Source organism: Myotis lucifugus, unplaced genomic scaffold (genome assembly GCF_000147115.1).
Source record: "Myotis lucifugus unplaced genomic scaffold, Myoluc2.0 scaffold_66, whole genome shotgun sequence".
Lineage (NCBI taxonomy): Eukaryota > Metazoa > Chordata > Mammalia > Chiroptera > Vespertilionidae > Myotis > Myotis lucifugus.
Window position 1 is genome coordinate 1765604 of NW_005871114.1, and position 7959 is coordinate 1773562.

A 7959-nucleotide genomic window follows, 5' to 3' on the forward strand; every position below is an offset into this window, starting at 1 on the left:
TATACCCCAATGCTAAATTCCTCTTGTTCCCTTTAGTAATGATACTTCATTGAGATTCGTCTGCTCCTTCTAAACTCAGCCTTCAAACAACATTCAATGAATATTTATTGAGTACCTACTATGTGCCAGGCACATGTGGCTCCTAAGTGTGCAGGCTGGGGTCTAGCTTCTGGAAAATTAAAGGAGGTGACAGAAACAGGAGGGGAGCAGAGTGGTCCCTGTCCTTGAAGCTCGGCAGACTTCACAGCTGACCACCTAGATTCATTTCATGGGGGTTGGAGGAGGGAGCTGACAGCACAATGGAATGAGCACTGGAATTGAGTCAAAGTACTTAAGCTGAGTTCCATGACCACCAGCAATCAATTTACCTTCCTGACCAGCGGTTCTCAACCTGTGGGTCGTGACCCCTTCGGTGGTCGAGCGACCCTTTCCCAGGGGTCGCGCCTAAGACCATCCTGCATATCAGATATTTACATTACGATTCATAACGGTAGCAACATTACAGTTATGAAGTAGCAACGAAAATAATTTTATGGTTGGGTCACAACATGAGGAACTGTATTTAAAGGGCTAGAAGGTTGAGAACCACTGTTCCAGACCATCAGCTTTCCCAAATGTAAAATGAGTAAAAATGTCCCCATAGGCAAAATGGGAAGAATCAAATAAGATGATTGTCTGAATGGATCTAGCATGTTGCCTGGAGGTACTCAATAATAAACGCTTATTTTAAAAAACATTTAATTCCAGTGAAAATAAACTACAGTGACCAAAAGCCTGGGCTCTGAAATCAGACCACTTGGGTTCCAGTCCTGGCTCTGTTGTTTACAGCTGTGACCGTAGGCAGGAGGTGTTAACTTTCTAAGGTTTGATTTCTTCATCTGTAAAAAGGTGATAATAGTTGTGAGGATTGACCGAGATACTGCATGGTAATGTTCCCATGTTCCTGGCACATGGTAAACACCCACCTGTTGCTATTGCAGCTCTTCAAGCCCTAAAAACAACAAAACTCCATCCATGAGCTTGACTCTAGGATCCAGGCTACTTGGGGACCAGTTAGCTGCCTAGGCTTGGGCTCTGGTGCCAGCCTCCCAGAGGAGACAGATACAAATGAGGCCACCCCTGTTCCCCACTGCCCCCACCCCTTACCCTGCAGAAAGAAGGGGCTCCAGACCTTTTCCTTACAGCTGTCTCTTTCCAAGGGCAATAGATACAGAAGTTGAGGGCCTGGGACTGGTCAGAGGTGTGGGAGCACATTGTACTCAGTCCCCCTTCCGAGGGGGCTCAGAAAGCAGAGAGATCTTGTCCCCAACAGCTCAGAGAGAAGCACATGGCCTTGAACAGCAGACAAGCACCATGTTACCATGTCACCGTAATACTCCATACCTTTCATTGAGCACTACATTCTTCACTTGAACCACAGTCCTGCATCTCTCACATGCAAAAAGGAGCTAAAAAAAAGTGGTGCTCAGAGTAAGATAGCATTAACATCTTTGGGAGCCAGATAAATGATAACACAGAAATGCTTTGCTTAACAGGAGACATCCATCCATCCATCCCAACTATTGACCACATAGAAACCAAATTCTGACTGACCAGAAAAATGTCACAGACTCTCCCCACCCAAACTCCTGTATTTGCCTCTCTGGGGGACCCGTCAAGCTTCACTTTGAGCCCATCTACTCTTTCTCTAGGCATAATTCTAACAAGTTCAAGAAATGAGAGGGGCTGCTATTTGAGCCCAGCAGATGGGATTTCAAGAAGTGAATACTTCAATAAGATACCACTTCACACCCATTAGGATGGCTACTACCTAAAAATGAGTGTGGGCGCGCACGTGGGCGCGCACACACACACGCACACAGCAAACAAACAAAAAAGACACACAGAAAATAACAAGTATTAGCAAGGATGTGAAGAAATTGGAACCCTCATGCATTGCTGGTGGGAATGTAAAATGGCGCAGCCGCTGAAGAAAACAGTACACTGTTTTCCTCAGAAATTAAAATACGATCCAGCATTCCATTTCTAGGCATACACACAAAAGAACTGAAAGCAGGGTCTCAAACACATATTTGTACAGTCATGTTCACAGCAGTATTATTCACAATAGCCAAAAGGTGGAAGCAACCTAAGTGTCCTATGATGGCTTATGGATAAGCAAAATGTAGTATATACATACAATGGAGTATTATTCAGCCCTAAAAATAAGGAAAATTCTAACACATGCTACAACATGCATGAAACTTGATAATACTATGCTGAGTGAAATAAGCCAGACACAGAAGAACAAATACTGTATGATTCCAGTTTTATGAGATACCTAAAGTAATCAAATTCATAGACAGAAAGTTGAATAGCAGTTGCCAGGGGCTGAGAGAAGGGGAGAATGGGGAGCTGGTGTTTAATGGGTACAAAGGTTCAGTTTGGGAAGATGAAACAAGTTCTGGAGATGAATGGTGGTGATGGCTGTACAGCAGCATGAATGTACTTAATGTTACAGAACTGTACACTTAAAAGTGATCAAAATGATAAATTTTATGTTATGTGTATTTAACCACAAGTTTTTACTAGGGAGGGGAGGAAGTGACCATTGACTACCAGGGAGAAAACAGAGCAACAATTATAGGTGGAAACATGAACCCCAAAAGCACAGCAGCAGAGAACCATTTAGTTTGGGGCCCACTGCCCTAGAGACTCATAAGCCCAAAGGCCTGACACTGTCATAACACAATAAAACTGATCAGGCAAGACCCACTCTTCTAATTCAGAGCCAGGGACAGGACTCAGAGCCTCCTCGCACCAATGCTGCTGCCTGGGACCTGGAGGTAGGGCTTCTGAACAGGCTCTGCCTTGGCCATTTCCTTCTGCCTGCCACCAGTTTACCCCCATCTCCCCTCTCCTTTCAGATACAAAGACTTTTGAGAGAAAGAAGCTTTTGATGTCCCCACCTCCACCAAGCAAGTGCTTTGTATACATAGATGCGAACTCAACATTTCAAGTTGCAGAGGTTACTCATGCTCAGCATAGTTTGCTTATAAGCATATCATCCATTTCAGAATGAGTCCCATCCAAAAATGTTTTAAAACATTTCTTTTATAGTTTTGTTCCTTTAAAAAGAGTAAACTTCAATGTTATGTGTGGAGGGAATTGCTGGCTAAGGTTTTGTGCGTAAAAATTCTGTAGCTTTGGATAATAGAAACTATGTTCACAGTCTTTTTTCATCCAGGATCTCACTTGATTCTTACAACCTCTTTAGGAGGTCAGCAGGGTACAAATGGGGAAACGGAGCTCAGAGAGACCAAGAGGCTTGTCCAAAGTAACACACAATTAGGAAGGAGCAGAGAACCAAGGTATATTTCCCATTAATGCCGGATGAGGCTCTGAGTTGGGACCTCATATGTGAGCAGATAGTGCAGCCATGAAAGCAATTTTTAAAACAGTGTCAGCTTATTTTTTCCCTACAACATCTCTCTGAAGTCAACTGGAGATATTATCATATTTTTATTTATCAAACAGAGGATCAACTGAGCACAAACAAATGACTGGCCCAAGATCACCACTCAAAAAAGTGGCAAAGAGACTAGACCTCCTCCCTTTTCAATACATTTGACTTTGACCACTTCCCTCCAATGTCTTGGCCTTAGCACACTCGAAACTTAAAGGAGCCAGGCAGTTTTTATATAGGTTGCACCATATTTCTGTGAACTCGGCAGGGAGTAGATATACCTTTATTCTCGTTTGTTAATAGCTGGAAAAGAAAAGAGACGTTAAAGAAATCTTCAAGTTCCTTTCAACTCTAAAATTCTATGATTCTAAAAATTCCCCAACAAGTCAATGGGGTAGAGAGGCCTGGAATCCACATCACCCTCCTCCCTGCCTCAGCCTGTTAGACTACCCCATCACTTCCCCTTGAGTTTATGACTACAAACACCATGTGTACCTGGGAGAGGTGTCCACTCTTACATAGATGCACACATAAAATGGCTAGAAAGTGCTACTCCCTGGCTAGAACCCTAGAAGAGGGCTTCACTTTGCTCTCCTGCTTCAGCCCTGGTATCTTCTAGAAAGAGGCTCCCAAACCACAGGGAATTATACTTCAGGTATTTGAGACCTTCCTAGTCCTTGGGTGAGAGAGAAACCAGTCCCAGGAACAGAACACCACTCTGAGGTGGCAGCTTAAGTCCCTTCATCAAATAACTGCCCTAACACCCATCTAAGATGGGAACCAATCAGATCTGCTCATTCCTGCTTTTCTATAAACCTCACCAATTCGGTTACACACACTAGTTTCATCATTAGGCATCTACTATACACCAGGCGCTGCTCTAGGTACCAGGGAATGAACAAATAAAAATCTCTGGCCACATCCAGTAGGGGAGACAGCCAATGTCAGGTAATGATAAGTGATGTAAAGAAAAATAAAATAGGGAATAGTGGTAGATAATGCTGAGAACAGGTGGTGAAGGGAAGAGGTCGATTTCTAAAAGAATAGCCTGGGAGGGCTTAACTGAAAAGCAATGTGTGAGGAGATGGAGGAGAAGAGGGAGGGAGGGACCCATTCAGATATCAGAGACTGGAACAGGGAATGAAGAGCAAAAGACGGTTTAAGAAAATTAAGCTGGTGAAAATCCTATTATGTCTTGTAGGCCAACACAAGGACTTTGAATGAGATGGGAGCAAAGGAGTAACAAAATCTGACTTACAGTTTACAGCATCACTCTCGCTGCTGTGCTCAAAATAGTCTGTCGAGAGACAAGGGAGGAAGTAGGAAGGTCAGTTAAGAGGCCAATGGTAGCTTAGACCAGGGTGAAAGTGGTGAAGACGGTGAGAGTCAGGTTCTGGATATATTTAAGGCAAAGCCAACAAAATCTATTGATTAAGTGGATGTGGGATGTGAGAGGAAGGGAGGAGTCAGGGATGACTCTAGAATGTTGGGGGCCTGGGCAACTGGAAGGATTAAATCACCATTAACTGTGATGGGAAAGTGTGGAAGGAGCAAGGGTGTGGATTCTATTTGGGGCATATTAATCTGAGAAGCCTTTTAGACATTAGATGTGTTATATAGGCAGCAAACTATATAAGGCTAGACAGGACGGGTTGAAATGATAAATGTGGGTGTCCCTAGCATATATAATAACAATACATAATTATATGTATAATCATACAGGATTTCCATGTATGACCACATGTAATTTGTAAGACTATATGTTTATTATCTGTCCCCCTAAACTGTAAGTTTCATGTGGCCAAGGACCAGGTCTGTTCACAGCCAGTAAGGTGCCTGGCACTCAGTAAATATTTACTGAGCAAATGGAGAAGTTGCCCAATTCCTCTCTCAAGAATAGCCACAGCAGCCCACACAATGAGATGCTGATTCATTGCCAAGCCCAACCAGCCCAAAACAGGGCCCTGGGTCTGTCCATCCCTAGCTTGAGATTCCAGAATGTAAGTGGATACGCCTGGCACACCAGAGTCAGATATTTGGGTTTCAGCCCTGCCACATTCTCAAAGGGTGGAGCTGGGCAAGAGATTGGCCTGTTCTACCACCTCTATTTCATCCTGGGGTGGCCAGGGGAAGGGCTGCCTTACTCACTCACTTCTTGGGCAGAGCTATTGATCCACCCAGGGTATATGTATGGGGTGGCAGGAGCCCCCCAAAGGAGTAAACCCCCAAGTATTCTCTGAAATATGCAAGGGCCACCCAGGATCTGAAGGGGAGAACATAGACCACTGGGTTTGCATTAAGAGTAACAGTTAACGGTGGTGGGCAGGAAGAGATTAACTGGAGAACAATATGCATTGCCCATGAAGACAGACAACAGCTTGGTGAAGGCCTGGATCAGGGTGGGAACGGGATTATGGAGGACAAGAGGGAAAAAGGAGGGACATCTGTAATACTCTCAATAATACAGTTTTTAAAAATGAATAACAGGTTTTTTTGTTTTTTAAATATATTTTTATTGATTTCAGAGAGGAAGGGAGAGGGAGAGAGATAGAAACATCAATGATAATGATAAGAATCACTGATCGGCTGCCTCCTACACACCCCCAACTGGGGATCGTGCCTGCAACTCAGGCATGTGCCCTTGACCGAAATCAAACCTGGGACCCTTCAGTCCACAATCCGACGCTCTAGCCACTGAGCCCAACCAGCTAGGGCTGAGTAACAGTTTTTAAAAAGTGACAATCACAAAACTTGATGAGATGAGAGGACCGCCTAATTCTTCCAGCTAAAGCAATACTGCCTGACCAGTGGGTGTCAGGTCTCTGCTTCACCTGTCAAGTGACTAGGAAGACAGAACTAAGGCCAAAGGGTGACAATGCATAAGATTTCAACTCAATGACTTTCAAGTTGGATAGTTCCCTTTGTGAAGATGATTACAATGGCTCTCTAATGATATAGTATAACCCTCCTCCCCTTTCTCCAATATTAAAAGTGTGACCCAGAGAGGACTGATGACTTGCCCACGGTCACCCAGTTACAGGCCCAAGACTACAGCTCATATGCTAGCTCTCTGTGAGGCTTTCTTCCATTACATCAGTGACCAAGGAAAGGTAAGCATTAGCGTTAGCATTACAGTAGGAGCTAGGGGAATTTTAAGCATTAGTGTTACAACATACAACTGTCCTTAGCAAAGGGTGAGCTGTAGATGTTATAGGAGTGCCATGTGCACACTGAGATTAAGGATTCCTTCCCTTATACCAAACTTGTCATGTTATAGTTCCCCTTGGCTTTGGATATTAATAAAGCTATTTATAGCTAGGACCCACAGAATTGCAAAAATTATACACTAGAAGGTAGAAAATGTAGAAATATACTTCAATAAAATGTTCACATGAAAAATTCAGATGGTAAGATGAAGTTGAGACAGCTTTCTAAAGTCAACAAATATTGAGTGCTTCCTTTGTATAAGTCACTGAGCTAAGTGTCGAGTATGTATGTGTGCCTGTGTGTATGGTTAAATGAATGAATGAGAAAGACAAACAGACACACACACACAAGGATAAGACAGAACCTAACTCTTCAAGGCTTGCAATGTAGTTGCTGACATAAGACTGTAAACATCAAAGAAATGACTAATAATATGGAGTAGACAATTGTTAAGTAAGTGACATGATGTATCTGAACGAGTTCTCAGAAGAAGCAATCAGATCTACTGAGGAGGGGGTGAAACTGTCAGGCAAGGTGCTTCTAGAAAAATATTGGGTTTGAGGTGGAACTTAAAGGGAAGAAAGGCTCTTAATAAGCAGTGGGGAATAGCAGGAGCAAACACTGGTGGCCTTATTGTCAGGGAAGAGAAAGAAATCACACCTTAAATGGAAGGATTGTTCTTGTAAACAAGGGGAGATACAAAATTTTTTCTGAACATAGAACTATATGGTTTGGAACAGGTTAATTTTAATAAACATCATCTGGGGGTTGCCCACCATGTACAGGCACTGGATGAATGACTGAAGATGAACTTGCCTTTGGTAGGGAACTAACTTCATCCTGAGAGATGAGTTGCATTTGAGGTGACAAGGCTGTGAAGTACAGTGGGGAGGGGCAGGTTTGTAAGACCTGCTGAAGGAAGAAACAGCAAGTCCAAGTGACTGGCTGGAAGGAAGAGGGCAGAAAGCAGAGAAAGTCAGCAGAGAGAGGTTTTCAAAGAATAAAGTTAGGCATCTGGAAGAATGGAAGAGCAAAGGGAAGGGGACTGAGGGAAGAGATGCAGAGCTTGGTTTTAGAGGTGTGGAATCTGAGGATAACTACATCAGAGTGTCCAGTGGGCATTTAGAGATATTAGTCTAATGTTCACGAGGAAATAGTTGAAAATACAGCATATGGGTATTCCCAATGGACAAAGGTTTGTGATACTGAATAACATTTCTCTAAGGAGAGTAATGAGTGCTTAAAAGGAAATGTGCTACTGATCCATAGTTGTGTCCACGCCTATCCGTCTTGTGAGCTTTTTTCAT

The 7959-nt window shown here is 43.3% G+C and overlaps 2 protein-coding genes across 4 annotated transcripts in view; both read right to left on the reverse strand.

Moving 5' to 3' along the window:
- The window catches only part of ANKRD2 (ankyrin repeat domain 2), a 61615-nt gene extending 56872 nt beyond the window's left edge, over positions 1-4743 (reverse strand). Inside the window, exon 1 of the mRNA XM_023754869.1 lies at positions 4704-4743. The gene's annotated coding sequence lies outside the window, so the exon portion shown is untranslated. The remainder of the gene's footprint in view (positions 1-4703) is intronic.
- UBTD1 (ubiquitin domain containing 1) overlaps positions 1-7959 on the reverse strand; it is a 55549-nt gene that overhangs the window by 45892 nt on the left and 1698 nt on the right. Inside the window, exon 2 of one of the 3 annotated variants that reach the window (XM_023754871.1) lies at positions 4704-4742. The exons of the other annotated variants lie outside the window; for them this stretch is intronic. The gene's annotated coding sequence lies outside the window, so the exon portion shown is untranslated. The remainder of the gene's footprint in view (positions 1-4703; positions 4743-7959) is intronic. 3 annotated transcript variants of the gene reach the window in all.